This window comes from Notamacropus eugenii, chromosome 2, assembly GCF_028372415.1.
Source record: "Notamacropus eugenii isolate mMacEug1 chromosome 2, mMacEug1.pri_v2, whole genome shotgun sequence".
In the NCBI taxonomy this organism is placed as follows: Eukaryota; Metazoa; Chordata; class Mammalia; order Diprotodontia; family Macropodidae; genus Notamacropus; species Notamacropus eugenii.
The window spans coordinates 452,825,498-452,848,319 of record NC_092873.1 but is presented as its reverse complement, the minus strand read 5'-3'; positions in this window follow the sequence as shown (position 1 = coordinate 452,848,319).

Below are 22,822 nucleotides of genomic sequence, written 5' to 3'. Positions count from 1 at the left end.
TTCCAGATCAAGGGTTTGACCTTATCTCTGACTTACTAGAATGAAGAGTAATTAATGAGAATTGAGTAGATTGAGTAACTGTGAAATTTCCATGTTTGAGGGAGCATTACTATTCATTTTGGAGTCTCCAACATGGATTTGGACACACTTAGCCTTTCTAATCATCTATACCCTATGCAATAGGTCTTTTTTTTGTTCCTCCCATGCACACTTTTTCCCCATAAGAAACTATATGTGCCAGGCCTAGAGGCCTGTGGGCTACTCGAGTCTTCCCTTACCTCTATCGGAGGTCTTCGGTTGGCCAAACCGGATGCTCGTATGAGAGAAAGGACGTTCCAGAGTCGAACAAGGGTTGAGCTTTATTTCAGGGTCTAGTTACAAGTGCAGGGGAATTCTTCCTTAGGAGGGAGAGAGAAAGATCTCCCAAGGAGGCAAAGATCTTACAATAAGAGATTGGAAGTAGAAGTATAAGTGGGGAGAGAGGGGGAGGGGAGAGAAGAGAGAGGAAAAGCGGAGCCTTGTTGTCCTCACCGCTCCGCGCCCCTCCGCCCAAGAGAACTTTCAGGCTTTCCTGATCCTACCTAAACTCTCCAGCAGCATAGTTTGCATCTGAATACCATGCTGTTAGATAACAATAGTGTGCCCAGATCCGGGACAATCTCGAGGGCAGGGAGAGCTCTCTCCCATCACGTTTCTCATGGGAAGAGGCGGAAATACACGAGATAGCTCGGTTCACCTCGATTCCCAGTCGTTTCCTGGGGGGTCTTGTGAGAACTCTAAGATTTAGAAGTTCCCACCTTTACCCGCCCAAGACTGTCCACCTGGAATTGAGCTTCCATCCCCAGCATATATGTGTATAGATAGATATGGACATATAGATATAATCTATATCTATATAATTATAAATACCCAAATTAACTATAAAGGACATATGAAGAAAGATGGTACCTGCATCCAGAGAAAGAACTGATAAGTAGATGTGTAGAATGATTTTATTTGGGTCTAATGGCAGCTGGTAGCCAACTCTAGGATGGGGGAGAGCAGCTAGAAAAGAAATTTACAAGATAATTGTATTATTTATTTGAAAGGAAGAGTAACAAGTCATGCAACATGTATTTGCAGTTCCATGTGCAATCATCTTTTTTTGTTGTACCATGTAATGGAAACACTTGTTTAATTCCATGAATTAAAAATAAGATTCAATAATGAAAAAAGAAGCTACTTATAGTTCAGAAATTTGCCATTTAGTTATTCTGTGCAATGGAAAATATTTTTTTTCTCCTGTACACAAATTCCTTCTTCCGAATCAACACTCTTTATTTATTCTTTCCTCTTGCAAACATACTATGAATTTCTTTTCTGAATCCTAGAGTCAACTCTATTAAAAGCCCATATACTAAGCCTTCTATCACATACCCAGGGGTTAGTTCCTTCCAATGTGCTTAACATTGGTACTGAAAATACCTGCTGGTGCTCCTTAAATAGGCCTGAAGAATAACTTGCAGCTGTGTGCCCTTGCATTCTCAGACACTACATGCTAGCCTCTTTCACCAGAATGCTCATTATGTGACAGATATTTCTTTCCTCTATCCTAGAGTATTATTGTAGGTGGGAGAGCACAATAGATGATAATGATAGCCCTCTGGAAAAAGTCTGAGCTATGAAGTCAGACTTTTATTAAAGGATTATAGACTCCATCTAGTGATATATAGTGTCCTTTTAGTGGCCTTTTTTTCGTTAACAGATACCTTATTTTGACTGCTGTGATCCATCTCCCGGTTCAGATGCCACTGTTATATGAATTTCTACCTGTATTCGTAAGGCTAAGTGATGGATCAAGCCAGTATTATTATTGTTTTATCATCATTTTTATTGTTATTAGACATTATTTCCTATAAATATAAGATCAACCCCCATTTGGGGAGACTTTTTTTTTTTTACTGAGCAAAAGAAACACTTGTATTAAGCAGAGTTTATTTTGATCATTTTTTTCTTGCATGTTAAAAGTTAATAGTGTTCTGTGAAGCATAGCTACTTGTAACCTCATAATTTAACATACCAAAAGTTTTGTTTTTCCCCCTCCTTTTAACTTCTGCAAAAGGTCACCTTCTCTGTAGTTTCTAAGTTTTTCTAAGGATATTTATTTATTAGTATCATAGCTGAGTAGACTTCCCATCCTAAGATAACTGTCACCTGACCATATGTTATTTTAAAGTTAATTATGAAAATCAGCCCAACATAGATTTCCCCTCAGACAATAGTCACCTACATCTGAGGCTGTCAAAAGTCTTGAATACTTGCTGAGACTGAACTGCCACAAAATCCAATCATGGGAACAAATAAGTCTCTCCCCAAGGTCAGATAAATGCAGATGTGTGCTAGAGCCAGCTTATAATGGCTCAAGGAGAGTTGATTGCTAATATTTCAGTGGGAACACTAAAAACACCACCACCACACCCTTGGAAATCAGCAAATGTTACAAATGAGCTTCATTTATTGATTTGTTGATTGCCTAAACTTGAGAAAATAATGGAGAAAATGTTAATAAATCCAGATAAAACTTAAATGTCATGGGTACATTATTAATTTTTGGAAAGTTGGTTGTTAAACACTTACCAGCACACTATTGGACATGTGTCCTGACCAATTAACATTTAGAAAAGATTAATTACCACAAGTAATGTGAGTTAGTCCATTAGTGCTTTTAACTCTTCCAGCTTAGTAGAAGAGCAGAGCCTGATAAAGGACATCAGAAGCACAGTTTTTTTGTCTACAAGAACAATATGGAGCAAGTTAGGTTGGTGCAGGAAATAGAGTGCTGGACTAGAAGTCAGGAGTATCTGAGTTCAAATCTTACCATATGCAGCTACTAGATGTGTGACCCTGGACCAATCACTTAATCTCTGTTTGCCTCAGTTTCCTGGAATATAAAATGGAGATAATAATAGTACCTACCTCCCAGGGTTGTTGTGAGGATAAGATAAAATAATATTTGTAAAATGATTTGCAAACTTTAAAGTGCTATCTAAATGTTGTCAATTATTATTTCACAGGCTGCATTGCTACCAAAGAACTGCCTGCCCTGTGAGCCTTACATGGATACTGGTGCTTATTTTGGTGTGAAGAAAGCTAGTGAAATAGCAAGAAGAAGTTACGGGCCAGGTGAAGTGGGGAGGAATGAGTGAACATTCCAGTACTCCCATAACTATTATAAGCAAGGAAATTATAGTGCTGACCTGGGGAAATTTGGATTATTTTCCCCTCCAATGTATTGCTCTAAGATCCAGCTGCAGACCCTCTGGACAAAAAGATTATAAAATTAATTTTTAGGATTTTATCGGGGAGCTCATGAGACCCCAGGGAACCTCCTTGGTGACTTCTCTGTGACCTTCATGGTAGTGGTTTTTTTTGTTTCTCTCTTCCTGAATCTTTTAGCCACCTTGAGAACTGTTTCTACATAAGAGTATTGGAATATATTTTTTAGCAAAAGGCTGCTTGCTTGAATCTTCAGGGTCTGAGTGATCCAATAGGGACTCAGACATGTCCATAGGTCCAATAGGACATGCTCTTCAGTTGGAAGTACCCAGTGTAGGATATGGACCACTTTCATTTTATTTTTATTCAATATTCATTGAACATTTAGCCAGATGTAACATATATTTTAATAACTTCATATATTTAATAACTTTCAATAACTTCATATCCTTCAATAAATTAAACATGAGTTAAATGTTGAATTTTTCTTTCTTTTTTTGTCAGTGGTATGAAAATACCATTAACCATATAATTAAATAGTTAGAGGACATTTATTGCTAAATGTTGGGGAGTAGGCAGAAAATCCTGATCACCCCTGTAACTCTTCTAATTATACCCAAGATACTAGGACAATAGGGAGCTACTTACCTAGGACATGTGTGTTTTGAGAGTTACTTTCCATTAGTTGATACTATCTCTCTCTCTCTCTCTCTCTGTCTCTGTCGCTCTCTCTCTCTTTCTCTTTTTCTCTCTCTCATTATATATACACATATTACATAATATACACACACATATATAGACATATATATTTATACACACATACATATGTGTGCATATGTATGTATCTCTCTATCTACCATTGAGCACAATTCATAAGGCTTAGGTTTGGATAGCAGGTATACACATAACCAGTCATAGTAATATATAATTAGGGAGTTCGTATATTATTTTATGCTATCTAGCTGAAAAGAGGGAAATAGAACAAAATCTTCCTTTTATTCAGGTCATGATAGAGACTAGCTATCACACTGGTCAAGGGGTAAAGATGGAAAATGAGAGATAACTCCTAACCAGTTAAAATTTTGGTAGACAAGTAAATTTGAGGGATCATCCCAAAGCTGGAAGAAAGTTTCAGTTAGAAAAGCAATTGAATCTCAAAATTGATCATGAGAGTTGTAAATGACCAGTAATAAATGTAGTTTTTCAAAGAACAAAGTTATTTAGAGAAATTACTTTTAAAATTTGTCTTAAGCAAATATTCTTCAAAACAGACCCACAATTTCACAAACATCAAGAAAGAATTATATTTTTTTCAACAATCATCAAATGATTGCTAGAACTGGGAGAGGCAGGCACATCACTGATGTTGATGGTATCAGTCTATATTATTGCTTTATAACAAAACTATCTTTACAGTTTTTAATTGCAGATTTCTTTGTATAAGAAAAGCACTACACAATGCTCAAAAGAAGGTTTGAAAATGTCAGGAAATTACTTCTGTCATACTGAAGAACTTTTCCTTATCCCTTGGAATCTAGATGTGCTTAGCCAAAAGAATTAACAGGAAAAATACTATCACTTTCTGGGATCATGGTATTTAGATTGTAAAAGGATTTTAGAGATAATCTAGTCAAAGCCATTCATTTTACAGATAAAGAAACAGAAGCCTAGGGAGGTTAAGTGAATTGCCCAGTGTCACATAGGTAGAAAGAACCAGAGCTGGCATTCAACCTCAGATTGGCCAATGTCAAAGGCATGAAGGGATTGTCATTCATACTGACCAAAGCAATAGGCACAACAGTGGGATCACTGATCCGTTGCAATTTTAAGCAACTTTGCATAGAGTTGTGTAAAAGAGGACAGACTGCTGATATCTTTTTAAAAAATATTTGATTTTTCTCAATTACATGTAAAATAGCTTTAACAATCTTTTTTCAGATTTTGAGTTCTAAATTCTCTCCCTCTCCACCTCCTCATTGAGAAGGCAAGCAGTTTGACATAGGTTATATTTGGTAGTCATATAAAACACATTTCCAGTTGTTATGCTGTGAAAGGAAACATAAACCAAAAGAAAACCTAGAAAAATAAAGAAAGCTAAAGAAAAGTGTTGTCCATATTTTCCCAAAGATTATTCATAAGAAGCTAAAAGTTTTCCTATCATTTTACATTCATCTTTTTACATTCTGTAGTGTAACACTAAGGCTGTCTGTCAGATCTGACTCTAGCTTTAGGCTCTACTGTTCCATTCATATTTTTCCTGCAAACTATTTAAAACCCAGAGCTATTGTGTCATAGTGAACAGAGAGCTGGCCTTGGAGCAAAGAAGACCTGGGTTTAAATCCTGCCTTTGACACATACTAGCTGTGTGATACTGGGCATGTCACTTAACCTACCTGTGCTCTAGGTAACTGAGTATAAATTGCAGAGAAGGTGCTGTTTTCTATTAGTAGATGTAGTTTTTTCATAGAAGGCTGCTTATACTAATGAAATCACAGACCTGATGCTTATTTCCATTGATATTTACCATGCCAGTCAATCTGTAAGCATTTAAGTGCCCACCTTGTGACAGGCAAAAGACAGTCCTTATTCTTAAGGAACTCACACTCTAATGGACTTGTGTCCTGACCCTGATACATGAGATTATCTACAATTTTGAATATTCCTAGACATGAGTACTGATAGACTAAGTTGATGAACTACCTCTACAAAACATATCATAGTCTGGAAAACAGGATTTTTCTTCTATTTTACTTTTCTTTTATAAATTAGTAAGCTGGTCACTTCTGAGTAATTATAGATCTGACTGAAGAGGCCCAGTAAAATTCTGAGGTTTGATGCATTTCCATATATCATCTGAAAAGAGGAGCATATGTAGTAATGCCAATTTACAGGTAATCTTTTTTCCATTGGGGCCTCTGCAGATATCCATCATTTAAAGATACCATTTAAAAATAACTTCAAAGTAGTTTTAAAATTGTGGCCTTATGCTTCTAATATACACTAGGACTGATTGAGAGAACCGTTTTATTTATAAAGATGTATTGCCTGAAATTACTAATTTCCATTAGTAAATTACTTCTTTGGACATAATATATTTGTCACAGAGGTTTAAAAAAGTTTAAATTCACAACTCCTTCACAGGGCCAATAGTATACTCCCATTTTACTGACAGCATCAGATTCATTCAATTGCTTATTGATCTTCTAGTACAATTATATATGAATCAATTAATATGTGAAGCTCAATTACATGATATTAAGCAGAGGACATTTATATAGGACATGCTTTATAATTCCTGTACCTCTCTAATATACTATATGAATAGGAGCAATGATTAAAGCATGTATGAGAGTTGACAGCAACTGATGATTAGAAATTGTCTTGTAATAGAAAGTTTAAAATTCTTGGAACAAAAGTAGATCCAACTAAGCTCTCCATTCTGTTTTTGGAGCAAGATTCTGCTCTGCCAATATTTGCAATCAGGAATAGGAGGGAGAGGTCTCCTGGGGGAAATAAAGAAATGCTAAGAACTAATTTCATTGTTCAGTTGTTTCAGTCATGTCTAAAATTCTTCACAACCTCATGTGGAGTTTTCTTGGCAAAGATAGTGGAGTAGTTTGCCATTTCCTTCTCTAGTTCATTTTACAGATGAGAAAATTAAGGCAAACAAGGTTAGATGACTTGCCCAGGTTTAGCTGGTAAGTGTCTGAGGCCAGATGTGAACACAAGAAGATGACCCTTTCTGACTCCAGGCCTGGCATTCTATCTACTGTGTCATCTGATTGCCCATAAAAAGTAGCACATCAACTAAAAAAAAATGAGGCACCAATTAAAATAGGTTATGTTGTATTTTTGCCTTTGAATTCTCCTCAGGTCATATATTAAAAGACAGATTTGTTGGTTCTGCATATGATAATAGCCAGTTTCAGGTCAATATCTAGTCCTATGAGATGAGGCTACTTTTTATCTTAATAACATAAGTAACTCCAGTAAAGTAAAGAGATAATTCAATACATTTAAGAAATAAAAGGAATGGAACCTAAATAATACTATTATAATAGATATAGACTCATGGAATGCTTTGTTGAATAAAGTAATTCATCTTTTAAAAACATCAGTCACAAAAAAGACCAGTACTGGGAGGTATCAAACACGAAATAAAAAGGACACTGCAAATTGAATTTAGATGGGTACTATTCATTTCACTGATGTTTTCTTAGGCATATTCCATTTTTTTACCTCTAATATTTTGTACATTTGTTACAAGTCCTACATCTATATTTAGCTGCTAGTCTGTGTTCACATGTGTCCTTTAAGATAGTCAGAAATAGCTAGTGAGTATGAAGAGTTTGGGTTAGTTTTTGCTTAGTTTCTGTATAGATTAGATAAAGATATATTTAAATTATAACAGCTATCATTTACACAGAGCTTTAAAGTTGGCAAAGTGCTTTACATATATTGTCATTGGTCATTCCCCAAACAGTGGGAGGTTAGTGTTATTATCATAACTATTTTATAGCTTAGAAATCTAAGTCTGAGAAGGGTTAAGTGACTTGCCATGTGGCTACTAGGTGTCTAAGGTAGAATCTGAACTCTAGTCTTCCTGACTACAAGTCTAGCACTCTATGTACTTCTCCATCCCTTCTTGTGTTATCTACAAGGATTCATAATTCTTTGGTTTTTAATGGGTGGAGCCAGATCAGAGACATGAAAATTTTTCCCAATCTCATAGATTCACATCAACACAGAGAATATTAGAAAGTAAGGACTTTCAAGATCCATTAAGTTCAGTCCCACCATTTGGTATCCAAAACAAACATAAGTGAGATAAAGTGGCTTCCTCATGATCATACAAAGATGCTTAGTCTAGAGTTCTTTCCATGAATCTCCCTTCATTCTATAATAATGATGTGGGTTTTAATTCTTGAGGTAGTACATTTCCAACTGGGACTGGACCTTGAGAATTTACTATACTGTGTCACTGTCCCACTTCAAATTACTTCACATATTCTTGGTTTCTCATAAAGTCATTAGCTTCCATCTGTTCCATTTTAATTTTTAAAGAAGTATTTTCTTCAGTGAGCTTTTGAACCTTCTTTTCCATTTGGCTAATTCTGCTTTTTAAGCATTCTTCTCCTCATTGACTTTTTGGACCTCTTTTTCCAATTGAGTTAGCCTATTTTTAAAGGTGTTGTTTTCTTCAGCCTTTTTAGGGTCTCCTTTAGCAAGCTGTTGACTTGCTTTTCATGATTTTCTTGCATTGCTCTCATTTCTCTTCCCAATTTTTCCTCCACCTCTCTTATTTGATTTTTCAAAGTCTTTTTTGAGCTCTTTCATGGCCTGGGACCATTGCGTATTTATTTTGGAGGTTTTGGATGCAGAAGCCTTGGCTTTTATGTCTTCCCCTGATGGTAAACATTGTTCTTCCTCATCTGAAAGGATGGGAGAAAATACCTGTTCACCAAGAAAGTAACCTTCTATAGTCTTATTTCTTTTCCCCCTTTTTGGGCATTTTCTCAACCAGTTACTTGACTTTTGGGTCATTTGTCAAGAGTAGGGTATACTCTGGGGAACCTGTAAGTTCTCAGTTTCTCCAAGGTGGCACAATCAATGAAGAGGGGTTTACTCCCAGGCCTAGCTCATGGCTGAGATTCAGATCAGCTGTTCAATTCCCCTAGGGGCTTTACTCTGAGAGCTCCAACAATGGAAAAATGGACACTGGCTGCTGCCTGCTGGGCCACAGCCAGCCACCACAGCTGCCACCAGCTGCTGCTGCCCATGCCTCCACCTGGGGTCAGGGCTAGGGAAGGACCCTGCTCCCTTGTCACAAAGGTGAAAAGGCCCTCTCACTGACCTTTGAAGCTGCCCTTGGCACCTATGGGCTGAGGGATCTAGGAACCTCTGCTGCTAGGGATTTCACCCCCAAGACCTGCTCCTCCCAGTGCTGCATAGCCAAGGCTGAGTTATGCTCTGCTTCGTGTCAGGTGGGACAGACCCCTCTCACAGGCCCTCCAGGTCACCCTGGGCTGGAAATCTCCTCCACTCTGTTGCTCTGCAGCTTCTGAATCTGTTGAGAGTCTCTCCTCACAGATATTTTACGGGCTGTGGGGGAAAAACTAGAGTATGAGTGTCTTTCTACTCCACCACCTTGGCTCTGCCCCCCCTAAATTTTTTTTACATCTTAGCATTTTTTTCAATGTCTTAAATAAATAGGTGATGCCATTACCCAATTTACAAATGACACAAATTAGGGCTTACAGGTTGGATGACAGATTCAAGATCCCTTCCTCTCTTTCCACCCTCTCTCTCCCAAATGTTGGCAGGTAAAACATTGGTTAGAATCTAATGACAAAATTTAATAGGCAAAAATTTACCTATTAGGATTCAGAAAATGAAACTCAGAAGTACAAGTTAAGGAAAACATGATTATAGAGAAGTTTCTTAGAAAAAGCCTGGAAATTTTAGTGAACCACAAGATAAAAATAAATCAACAATGTGACATGGAAACCAAGAAAAGTTAATGATTGCACAGAGAGTTAGTGATAGAGCCTAGAATAGAATTTAGGTCTCTTGATACCTAATTTAGTGTCTTCCAAAACTCTTACTTTATGCTGTAGCAATTGTGTGGACTTGGACTCTTGAGGTTCAACATTTCCAGTGGGAATTTATACAAAGGCCCTCGGAATTAGGCTCAGAGGCATAGCTCTCCTAAAATGTTTTAAGAAAGGTATAGTCCCTCTATACTTAGTTTAGAATACATCTGCAGCATTGTGTTCAGTGTTTAAAAATGACATTTATAGTCATTGATAGTCAATCAGTTAGATACTTAAGTGTCTTTATTTCTGAGGGCACTATGCTAAACTCTAAGGATAAAAATGAAATAAAAAAAGAGAGTCCTGACTCTCAAGGAGGGCAACCAAGATGTTAGTAAGTCTTGTGTTCATGCTACCTGATGATCATCTGAAGAAAATGGGTTGTTAGCCTCAAAAAATAACTAAATGATAACTATCTAAAAATAGGAAAAGGGCTGTCATGTAGAGACAACATGACATAGTGGAAAGAGTACTGGATTTAAAAATCAAAAAAATTTTGGCTCAAAGCTCTTATCAGATTATGAATGTGTGTGTGTGTGTGTGTGTGTGTGTGTATGTGTATGTGTATGTATATGACCCTAGTCAGATTTCTTTTGTTTTTTAGTTAATTTTTTTAAATTCATGTTGTCAATATCAAAACTAGAAAGAGTTCATAAGCTGAGCTACCTATTTTCACATGGAAGTATGTCCCCATAACTCTTGGATTTCAGGAACTTATGCATCTCCATTATGTACTAGGTCATAGCCTGTAAATGTCTTGGGGATATTCCATTCACAATCACAAAGTAATCCATATATTCCAGTTCTGGAGAAACCTGGATCACACAAATACCTTTTGCATTTTCTTGCCTCAAGAGAGATACAAGCAGGTTGATGTCAAATTTGGGTCCAGTGTGATCTGCTGCAGCCTGCTCCGCTTGAGCATGGGCCTCCTCCCAACACGCTCTGCTCTGGAGGCCATGAGCCCCCATGGCCTAAAGGTGAGACCAAGGTCTTTGCGGGCTCTGCACCTGCAGAGGTGGAGGTTTCACAGCAGAGCAGCATGCTCCTATGTGGGACCTTAGCAGCAACAGGAGCCTTGGTGATATGTGTTAACCTCACTGTGCCTCTGTTTCCTTATCTGGAAATGAATTTGACATAAAACCATCTAGATTACATAGTGGGTAGAGTACTGAATTTGGAATTGGGGGAATATGAGTTCAAAGCTTTCCTCAGATACTCACAAATACAAAATGGAGAAATGTGGTCAGCAATAATTTGTCAAAGATCCAATGGTTTTCAAGGATTATAAATTCAGCATGAGCAGCAGTGATGTAGAATACAAGAAATGAATTATGCCTTAGTCTTCACTGAAACAAATACCATTTAGGATTAGAGAGGTTATAGTGAGTAATTTCTGACATATGTAAACACATGTGAACATGCGCGTAAACACTTGTGAATATGTATATGTGAACATGTGTGAATGAGTGTGTATAAATGGGTGTGTAAACACATGTGAACACATATTTTAAACTTGTGAATGTGTGTGGGTAAACACATGCACATGTGTAAACGTTTGAACCTGTTCTATAAACATTTCTGAATGTGTGTCAGTTTAAGTACACATCAACATCTGTGTAAAAATGGGTGAGTGCATGTGTAAACTTTTGTGAACATTTGTGTGTAAACACATGTGAATGATTGTGTGTAAACACATGTGAATGTAAACACAGTGAAAATACACTGTGAATGTGTGATCGCATGTGTATGAGTGTATTAGCATGAACATGTGTAAACACATGTGTACACACATGTGTGAGTTTGTCTCTGTGTGTGGATGCAAGTTTAAACTCCAATGAACACATTTTAACATGTGTGAGTTCATTGAGTAGACATGTGTGAGCACACATCTAAACATGTGAGTGCTTGTTTTGCAAACATGTATGGACATCTGTGAACTACTGTGTGTAAATGCATGAATGTGCATGCATGTAAGCATGTACGAATGGGTGTGGGTAATCATGTGGGAACATGTATATAAATGCATGTGAACACCTGTGTGCATGATCATGTGGAAATATGTGGGAACTCATGTGACTGTGCTTGTGTGTCTAAGTACATGTGACAGTGTGTAAACATGCACAAATGTTTATGTAAACGCATGTGAACATGGGTATTTGAACATGTTTGCATGCATTGTGAAAACTTGTGTGTAAAAAGGTGTGAACATGTGTGTGAACACATTTGAAAATGTACTTTGAACACTTGTGAATACGTGGGATTCAATATGTGTGAACACACTCTGTAAATATGTGTGAACATGTGAGATTTAAGATGAGTGAACGTGTTGTGTAAAGTTGCATGACCACATGTGTGTAAACATGTGCAAACATGTATAAATACTTGTGAGTGCATATGTTTAAACATGTGTAGTCATGTGTGTGACAACATGAGTGAATGCAAGTGTATGTAAGTATGTGCGAATGCAGCATGTTAATACATGCGGGCGTACTGTGTAAACATGCATGAACACATGTGTAAACATATATGACCACATTGTACAAACCTGTACAAAAGTGTATAAACATGTGCCATCGCATTATGTACTATGTGTAAACATGTGTGAATATGATTTGTGCAAACATGTCAACACGTTGGGATAACACACATCATCATATGTGTGTAGGCACTTGTGACCATGTATATATAAACATGTGGAACACATGTATGCGAACATGGATGATGTGTGTAAGTGTATCAACACATGTGTTAATCACTATAGGTGTGTGTAAGCACATGTGAGAGCATGTTTGTGTAAATGTGTATATTTAAAAATCTGTGAGCTCATATGTGTAAATATGTGATCACACATTTTAAATCCATGTGAACATTTGTGTAAATGTGTGTGAATTCCGATGTCTGAATGTGTGAGAACGCATATGTGTGAACATGTGTGTGTTTAAATGCGTGCTTATGTGATTAAACACCTTAGGTATGTGGAAACACATGTGAACATTTGTGTTTAAACATGTGTGAATGTGTGTAAGGATATCAGAACATGTGTGTGAACACGTTTGGTCACTTGTTTGTGCAAACACATGTGAATGCACAGTAGACATATGTGAACGCATGTGTATTACACATTGAATGTATGATTTAAGCACATGTGCACACATGTTAAACTGGTGTGAACTCACATGTAAATATGCATGTGAACACATGTGTGTAAATAATGTGAATGTGTATGTAAACACTTATGGGGCAGTCATTATTTAATCATGCCTTCTGTGATTTTTCTCTAAGAGCATCATCACCAGTAGAGACCTTGTTACCACACAGCACCACAGCACCATGAACCTTGACAAAGAACCCCAGATTTAGATGACCAGTGTTTGAATCCTAGCTCTGCCACATACTAATTGATTTGGGAGAAATGACTTCTTTTCTCTGGGCCTCAGTTTTCTCATCTGTAAAGTGGGGTCTTTTGGAGACTCTTTGGAAAGATGATTGTGAAGAATTGTTGAGTAAGTAGGTGTTCAAATGCTCAGTAAGTGGTAAAATGGAAATTATTAGTGTCATTGGCATTCATCTCATCCTTCTTATCTTTTTTTGGTGGAGTTCAGATAGAAACAGGCTTAGGTCAATTAGTCATCCTGCTATTCTTAATATTCAATGGACCATGAACTATTGGCTGCATGGAAAGGTTTTTCATAGTTGAAAAGTATTACCATTACTTATACTTATATAACAGCTTAATATTTGCAAAGCATTTTATAACTATCTTAAATGATACTCAAAACAGTCTTGGGAGGCGGGAGGATGATCGCACCATTTTAGAGATGAGGAAAATATGGATTAGAGAGATGAAGTGACTGGTCCAAGGTCACACAGGTGACTAGTGCCAGTCGGGATTCAAACTCGGATCCTGTGACTTCAAGTTCAGCATTCTTCTATTGTGCCACAACATAGTCACTATGACATTACCAAGAAAATTTATTATAATTATTCTTAGAAGATGGTCTGGTGTTATTGATGAATGCTGTCCTCAGATTCTGAGTCCTGGTTCTGCTCCCAATCTTTTACCAGCTGTGAGATCTTTGGAAGCTTTCTTCCCCTCTGTCGTGGTCAGTTTTCCTATCCGTAAAATGGGGAGGAGGTTATTTTCTCATGTCTCTACTGCTTCTGAAATTCCCTATCTGCCCCTACTTATGAAATTCAATGAATCTGTCATTTCTGCAGGACATTTCCAATTTGGGGCCATTTCCCTTTCTTCTGGGGACAATCGGGTGGGGAGAGTTTGGAGTATGAGTAGAGTTTGGAAAAGACTTGGTTGTAAAAGTGTCAGTGGAAAGAATGCTGAATTTAGAGTCTGAGATCCAATTTTCAAAATTTGGCCCAGGCACATGCCAGCTACATGACCCTACGTAAGTCACTAAATTTCTCTGGTTATTTCTTTACTAGGGAAAAAAGGACAGGGTTTGATGTTTGACTTCCATTTAAGGTGTAAATCTAAGCTCCAGTGCTATAAACAGCTGTCATCTAATTTTAGTTAGGAACTAACAGAAGAGCCCTGCGCAAGAAGTTGAGAGACTTGGGTTCTAATCCTGGTTCCCTCATGGACTCTCTGTGTGCAACTTGGTGCCAGTCTCTTTTCCTCCAAGCCTTAGTTTCCTCTTCCCCAAAATGAAGGGATAGGTCTAGAAAGATCCTAGGGCCATAGAGTTAAATCATTGAATCCAAGGCGGATACTGACACTTAGAGAGGCTGAATGACTTATTCAGGGTCACTACGAGTCTGAGGCAGGATTTTAATCCAGATATCTTTGATGCCAAGTTCATTTCCCTTTAGTATCTCATTGGATCACCACAGGTATTATTAGCCCCATTTCATATGAAGGAAACTGAGATTCCAAGAGGTTAAGGCACTTGCCCATGGTTTCTCATCCTTCCAGTTCTGATATTCTGTGAAATTTTGCTGCTCTTGTCCTCATATTGATCTAAATGACTATTTTTCTGGATCATATTAACCATGGAACTTTGAATTTAGCTTGTCCTGAGGGGGAATTTATGTTTTCTCTCTCTCATCTTTTCTTCCCTTTGTCAGCAGCTTACTGAATGGATGTAGACAGAGGCCTGCAAAATGGCCTCACTTAAACCTAATATGTGGAAAAGAGCCTTCTCTTAATGGAATTGAGCCTGGTATTGCTGAGGAGGTTATTATTGGCATAAATGATTATCGTCTAATCTCAGTCCAGGCAAAAACCATCCTCAGAACTAATGGAAAGCAGAGTGAGCATGCACTTAGGTTTCCTCTGCCATCCCCCAGATATGTGAATGGGCAGAGAGAACATCCACATACGTGTGCACATAATTTACAAAGAAACTCAGTGTGTCTTCATGGCTAGAAAGCTGTGCTCAGGCTCAGGAAGTCCTGGGTTCAAGTTCTGCCTCTAGCACATGCTGGCTGTGTGACTCTGGTCAGTTCACTTACCCTCTCTCCACGCTGTTAAGACTAAGTTACAGAGAAGGTCCTGACCTGTTTCTATAGAGGGAGTTCTTCATCTATAGCTCCTTACATTGGCCAAATCACAGATCTAATTAGAAATGAAAAGGTTATCAGGGAATTTGTCTTTTGGAATGGGCATGGTCAGTTTGAGGCTAGAAAACATTTTTCTTCATTGCTTGTGCTTTGAAAGACAATCTAGACTCATCATCATCAGGTTTGCAAAGCCTGATGCTTATAACAATCCTATAGGGTAGCTATATTTGGGCTATTATTCTCCTTATTTTACAGATAAAGAAACTGATGCAGAGGTTAAGTGACTTGCCTAAGGTCACATAGCATGCATCAGAAACAGGATTTGAGTTTGAGCCTTCTCGACTTCCAAGCCTAGATAGCACTCTTACCCACTGTGTCACATAGAGCTCTGAACTTGAATTGTGTAGACCAGGTTTGCCCTTTGACTCTTCTGTGTCACCTTGGGTATTATCAGCTGTCTGGGGGCAGTTTCTACATCTTTAAAATGAAGGCTACTCACAGGGTTATTCGGTAAAGTATTCCGTAAACTAAAAGTCTGCTAGAGAAATGAGAGTTACTACTGTATGTGTATATTATATTTTTTTAAATAAGACTCATCATTAATACTCTAAGTACCTTACCGTCTCTGGAAACTACATGTGGCAACATTAGTAGCTAAGTGTAGCCTGTGCCTGCTTTTGGAAGAGGCTATGTGGATTTGTTCTGTGATAAAAGGACTTTATGTTGCCTTGAAGTACCTGTCTCCTTTTGGTGGTTGCCAGAATCTGATTTCTTTTCAGCCACTTCTATCAGGTTGCAGTGTGTATATGGGGGTGGGGGTGGGGAGTCTTTGTATTATTCTTGCGTTCTTTTTTGTTCTTTTTTTTCTTTTTAAATTATTTATTTAGTATTTTATTCTTCTCCAATTATATGGAAAAATAATTTTTAACACTCATTTTTAAAATTTTGAGTACCAAATTCTCTTCCCTCCTTTTACCCCACTTCCTTCTCCTCTCATTGAGAAGGTATCTTATCCTTAAAGTTTGGTGAATGCAACTAGATGGAATTCAGTTGAACTGAGCATTCTGGGTGCTGCTGCCCAGGTCTAAGATGCTTGTGTTATGTAGTCAAAAATAGACACCTTTGTCCCCAGATTGCAAGGTAACTGCCTGAATTCCCCTCTTTGGCGATTTCTTCTTCCTTCTCTCTATTCATTCTCACTCTTATTTGTACTTTTTGTGCAGGAAGTACACATGGTTGCAACACTGGGAGCTGTTAGAGAAGATGATCTTCTCAGGAAAGGGAGTGTAGAAAGAGTCAGGGAGGGGCCCAATCTGAGCCCAAAAAGCTACTCTCCCTTTAGGGATAGAGGAAGGAAACAAAGAAAAGTGGCTAGAGAGAAAACTGTGGCAAAGTAAAGGAATACGGGATTGAGCATCAGGAGACCTGGATTTGAATCCTGTCTCTGGTGCTTCCTGACTGTGGATTTGGCCAAGTTGCTTTGTTTTCTTTTGAACTTCAGTTTCCTTATGTAAAATGAAAATAATCAGTTATTCGACAAGTATTCATTTTGTCTAATGATACTGTGTTTGGTACTGAGAAAACAAGAATAAAAACTATAAAAACCCTGCCCTCAAAGAATTTATAGTCTCATGAGGGAGACAAGTATCTGGACATGGAGAGATATTTGCAACATTAATGTGGAAATCCCTCCACAGTCTCACAGGCTGATTGTGAAGATCAAATAAAATATGAGTTATGTAACAAGAAACTATCAAGTACTCTTTTAATATCATGGATGATGACATATCAAATGAGATAATGAATAACATCAAATAAGATATGTGTAAAACACTTTGCAAACCTTGAATAGCTATGCAAGCATTAACTATTAATGTGAACAATCATAACAATAGGATAATGGTGACGATAATAAGAGATAGGGCAGGGTCACATTATAGAAATGAAAAAGACATTTCAGTCAGTCAGATTGTTAAACAACAGGTAACCAGTTACCAGTTGCCTGTCTTATAGCAGTTTACCAGTACTATGAAACTTGGCCCTAGAGAGACTTAGAATCCTATTCGTGCACATGAATTCATTAGTAAACAAGACAGCATTAGTTGTAACAGTATAAAATTCCACATAATTTGCTGCTAAATGTTGTGTCGCAAACCATTGGAGTATAGCAGAGTAGGGACCAAGGGGCTGTGTGTTGCACAATTTTTGAGGGAAAGGATTGGGAGTCCAGAAAGGGACAGGCTCCCTCCTTTTTTTTTCCATATCCGTGTTGGTCTATCCCTGGCTTTTCCCAGGGCCTAGCAATCTGTATTTTGAAAAGACAATGAATGCTCAATCTGCCTGTTTAGTCTTCTCATAGATATTACTGACTTTAAAAAATTATCTTCACTTTTTGGGTGGATCTGGGATTTCTTCAATGTGTGAGAATCCTGTGCCCCAGGAACAGAGAAATTCAATGATTGACCCACAGCTCTTACGTGTCAGAGGGAGAATTTGAACCGACAGCTTCTTGATTCAAAGGCCAGCCTAGTTTCCAGTTTCCTATACCATATACACAGACAGACAGACAGACAGATAGATAGATATAGATAGATAGTTTATATGTATACATATGTACACATCTTTGTATATATGTATACATATATACACAATATATATACACATAAACATGCATGCATACATACATATATAAATATATGTGTGTGTGTGATATTTTACCTTTGCAGAAATAACTCTTCCTCTGCTTCTCCATCACAAGTCATCATTTTTCATTAGCATTCTTGCACTAGATCCCTGCCTTACATCAAGCTTGCCTTTGCCCACAAAGGCAAAGGTCTGTCATTCTAAGCCCCAGCAATAAATTTGTAGGCAAATTGCATGCTGGTCTGCAGTTAACACCTTGAATTCACCCTAATGCAATTCAGTTCATCAAATATTTACTGAGCTTCTATTGTAGGCAAAGACCTGATCTTAGTGTGCATATGTTAGAGGGAGGGGATTGAGTGGAAGTTTCATGGTCCCTGACCTCAGTGAGCTCCTAGTTTAATTAGAGAGAAAATACTACATATATATAACTACAGACCAAGGGCAGTATTTGTTGAGCACATGGGGAGGTTATAGACATAGAGCTTTGGTTAATTATGGTGATGATGTTGGTACTTCAAGGTTCAAACTTTCCTCAAGATGGGACCTCATTCTACTTAAGAACATTGCCATCCTCTTGAAATGCATTAATAGATCATAAGAGCAAATCTTTGGAGCCAGGTGTGTCCTCAGAGTTCAGCTGGTCGAGGGATAGGGAACCTGTGGCCTCAAGGCCATGTGTGGTCCTCTGGGTCCTCAAGTGCAGCCCTTTGACTGAATCCAGACTTGACAGAACAATAATTGACTGAATTCAAACTTGACAGAACAATAATGATAAATCCTCAATAAAAGGATTTGTTCTGTGAAGTTTGGATTCAGTCAAAGGATCATACCTGAAGACGGAAAGGGCTACATGTGGTCTCGAGGCTTCAGGTTTCCCACTTCTCATCTAGTCCAATGTCCTCATTTAACAGATGAGGTAGCTGAGGTCCAAGAAGGTTAGGTGCCTTGCTGAAGGTCTTTCAGGTAGAGAATGACAGAGAACATTTGAACCCAGATTCTATCTCCAGATCCAGCTTTCTTTTCACTGTAGCATGTTGACATCCTGATAATCTTCATGAATTATTGTGACCTCCACAAAATTATCCCGATAGCCAGTCTTGAAAGGATGGGATTCTTTGAACACTGAATATTATTATATGCAGGATTTCAAATCCATAGACTCTCCATGTCTTCAGAGAAAGGAAGAGGTGCTTAATATTCCTTCCTTTGTATTAGGGGGATAGTGAAATCTTTGGACTGGAAAGGTGGGAGGAGACTTCATGGAAGAGATGGCAAGGGACAAAGCTTTCTCCACACACAGATATTCTTTATTCCCCATGACTACCTTCTTTTTCTTCTCCTGGCTACCCCAGTACTGGCTTTGACCAAGTATCAATGGTAACTTTCTCTTTGCAACAGCAATCCTGAGGGCCTTGCCCTCCCAGATTGATTTTTTTTTTTATTTTTCTAATTAAAGGGACCATCCCTTGACAGCTTCTTAAAGAGTCCTATTCACTGAATGGGCTTTACCTCATTCTAAGTGAGTACCTGAAAAGGCCTTAGCCTAAAAGGGCAAGGATCTCCTATTGTATCATGTGTCATCTCCAGTCATCCTGATGAATATCTGGTCACTGGATCCAGATGGCTCAGGAGAAGAAAGTGAGGCTGGTGACCTTGCACAGCCCTCCCTCACTCAAATCAAAGTCAACTGCAAGTCATGTCATCATTTCCCCAATGTCATGGTCCTCTTTGAAAAATGCAAAAGCTCTTTCTGCTATCAGGGAATTAGAAATAGGTTATTCCATTGACTCTTAGTCTCCAGACCTGGACTCTTCCTCCCTGTGGGGAATCTTTCATGCCTACAGGGGATCAGAGATACCATTCCAAATGTCCTGCCTGTCTCCTGACCTGGCCTGTTTCTTCCTACAATGGATCAGATAGAAGCTATTGTTGTGCCAGTCTTCTGACTTGACCTTTCCCTATAAGCAGAAGATTGAAAAAGCTATTTCATTGAATGCTGATCTTTTGACCTGGATTCTTCCTTCTTGCAGGGGGTTAGAGACACCTTTCCAAATAGCTAGTCTTCTGACCTGATCTTTTCCTACTTATAGGAAACTCTTCTTGTGTACTGAGATTAAGAGAGAGAACATTCCATTGCTTGCAGTTCTGCTGATCAAGCCTTTTTCTGCCTGCAGGGCACAGAGTAACTTTATCCCTTCCTGTGTGTGTTCATCCTTCATTGCCAAAGAAGACCATGCCATCAGAGAAATAATGACATGATTCGTACTTGACTTTGTTTTGAGTGAGGGAGAGCTGTGCAGGTCACCAGCCTCACTTCTCCTCCAGAGCCATCTGAATCCAGTGACCAGATGTTCATCAGGATGACTAGAGATGACCCAGGATGAGGCAACTGAGATTAAGTGACTTGCCCGACATCACACAGCTAGTGAGTGTCAAGTGTATCCTCTGCCCATCTGCTAGCCAGTTCTGCCTTCAGGGATAGGGGAGAAACATCATTCCATCATCTCCCTTCCCCTAACTAATCCTCTTACCTTATCTCTCTATTACCCTGAAAAGAGTCCATAATGAGGCCAAATATCTAGTGATATTAATATTCTACCTGAACTCATTACTCAAAGATGAACATATTTCTATCCTTTCTATTCCCTCTCCATCCTAGTAGTTCTAAAATCACAGTTGCACTTATTAAAACTCTATATTTGCCACCCTCCCCAACTGACCCCTATCCCCCTCAAATACTTCCTCTCTAGTTATACTTTAAAGTTGCTCATTGCTTTCACTGTGCTGTCTGGAATGCCTGCTCCTTATGCAAAAAACTTACTTTCATACTAAATATTTTTTCTTTCTCTCTTTTCACCTTCTAGCTCTCATTGAGTCCTCGTTCCTTCCTGATGATACAGCCTCCCCTAGTCACTGTTTCCAGAACTGGTTACACTTTCACTTTTTTTTTTCTCACTGACTGATTGAGATAAGGTATATTCCAATTACCAACTGGAATACTCCTTTCTCCTCACAATCATTTCCAGGTTCTCTCTCTACTTCTGTAACTCAATAATGTATACTTTTATATTCACTCAATCCATATCTATCATCCAATCAAAATATTGCTACTAGAATTTGTTATCTACCAATCTCCACGGCATTCCCCTTCTTTCCTCAATGAGTTCAGTTATTGATTCACAATTTTCTACCCTCCTCAACTTCTAACTTCTTACTAGGGAACATAAACATACATACTGAAACCCCCTCAAACATCCTTACTTTTCAGTTCTACAACTTGCTCGTTTTCCATCACCTCTTCCACTCCACCTCAGCTACACATCAACATGCCTGTACCCTTGGTTATGCCATAATCCACAAATGCACCACATCTGTATCCAAGAACTCTGAAATTCCCTTAGTTGATCACCATTGGTTGTCTTTGCCTTGATAGTCCAAAATCCCATTCTCCATCCTCACTGTGACCTCAAGGCACTTTGAGCCTTTAGTTTTTCCCCCAAGGCTATCAGTCCTGCACTGGCTATACTCTTTTCCTTTCCCCATCCTGACCCCTTAGTGGACTCTATGCTATGCTATTGAATTCTTTGCTCTCTGTCCTATCATTAAACTTGCCCTGCCATATCTGAACCGTGGATTGATCCCACAATCAGCTTCTGCCTTCACTTCTAGTGTTAGGGGACCAAATGAAGCAGTAGAAAAATCACACAATTGCTGACTGGATCCACTACAAATTTATGTTATATAATTTTGACTGGACCCTCACTGTGGCAAGGCAATCCTTTTATATGTCCCTACTGACTCATTATCCCATTAACCCAAGGCCTTTTCCAAAAGCTTTTCATCCCTCTTCAAACCTCCTGTAGCTCCCCTTGTTTCTACCCTATCTGCTTTCTTCATATTTCACTAAAAAAGTTAAAGGCATTCACTGAAATCTTCATCCAGGTCATTCCTAAAAATCATGAGTAAACCACAGGACTCTATCCTGGTCCCTCTTCTCTTTTGATGCTATTTCCTTTGGTGATTTCATCAGCTCCCATTGTTTCAATTATCATCTCTAATCAGATGATCCTCAAATCTACTTATTTAGACCTAACCACTCTTCTAATTTTAAGTATTATCTCTCTAACAGCTTATTTGACATCCGGCCTTGAAGACATCTTAACTTCATAATGAACAAAAATGAACTCATTATTTTTCTTTCTAAAATTCTGTGTCTTCCTAACTTTCCTATTACTATTTTATAAATATTTTTATTTTGTTAAATATCCCCAACTACATGTTAGAAAATTAATACTTGTTTAAAAATTTTGAGTTTCAAGTTCTCCCCCTCCCTTATGTTCCTCCCCCACCTTTTGAGAAGACGAGCAACTATACATATGAAGACATGGAAAGCATAGCCCTGATACAAAAGAAAACACACATAAAAACAAGAAAAATAAATAAAGTGAAAAAAATATTCTTCAGTCTCCACCCAGAGATCATCAGTTCTCTCTCTGAAAGTAGATATCATTTTTCATCATGGGTTCTTTGGGATTGTCTTGATTGGAGTGAATGTCTTTCACAGTTGATCATCATTATAATAATGCTGTTACCGTATACAGTGTACTGGTTCTGCTCACCTCACTTTACATCACTTTACATAAGATTTCCCAGGTTTTTATGAAACCATCTTGTTAATCATTTCTTATAGCACAATAGTATTCCATTATAATCATTACAATCATACTTTGTTCAGCCATTCCACGAATAATAGACATCCCTTCCATTTCCAATTCTTTGCCACCACAAAATATACTGCTATAAATGTT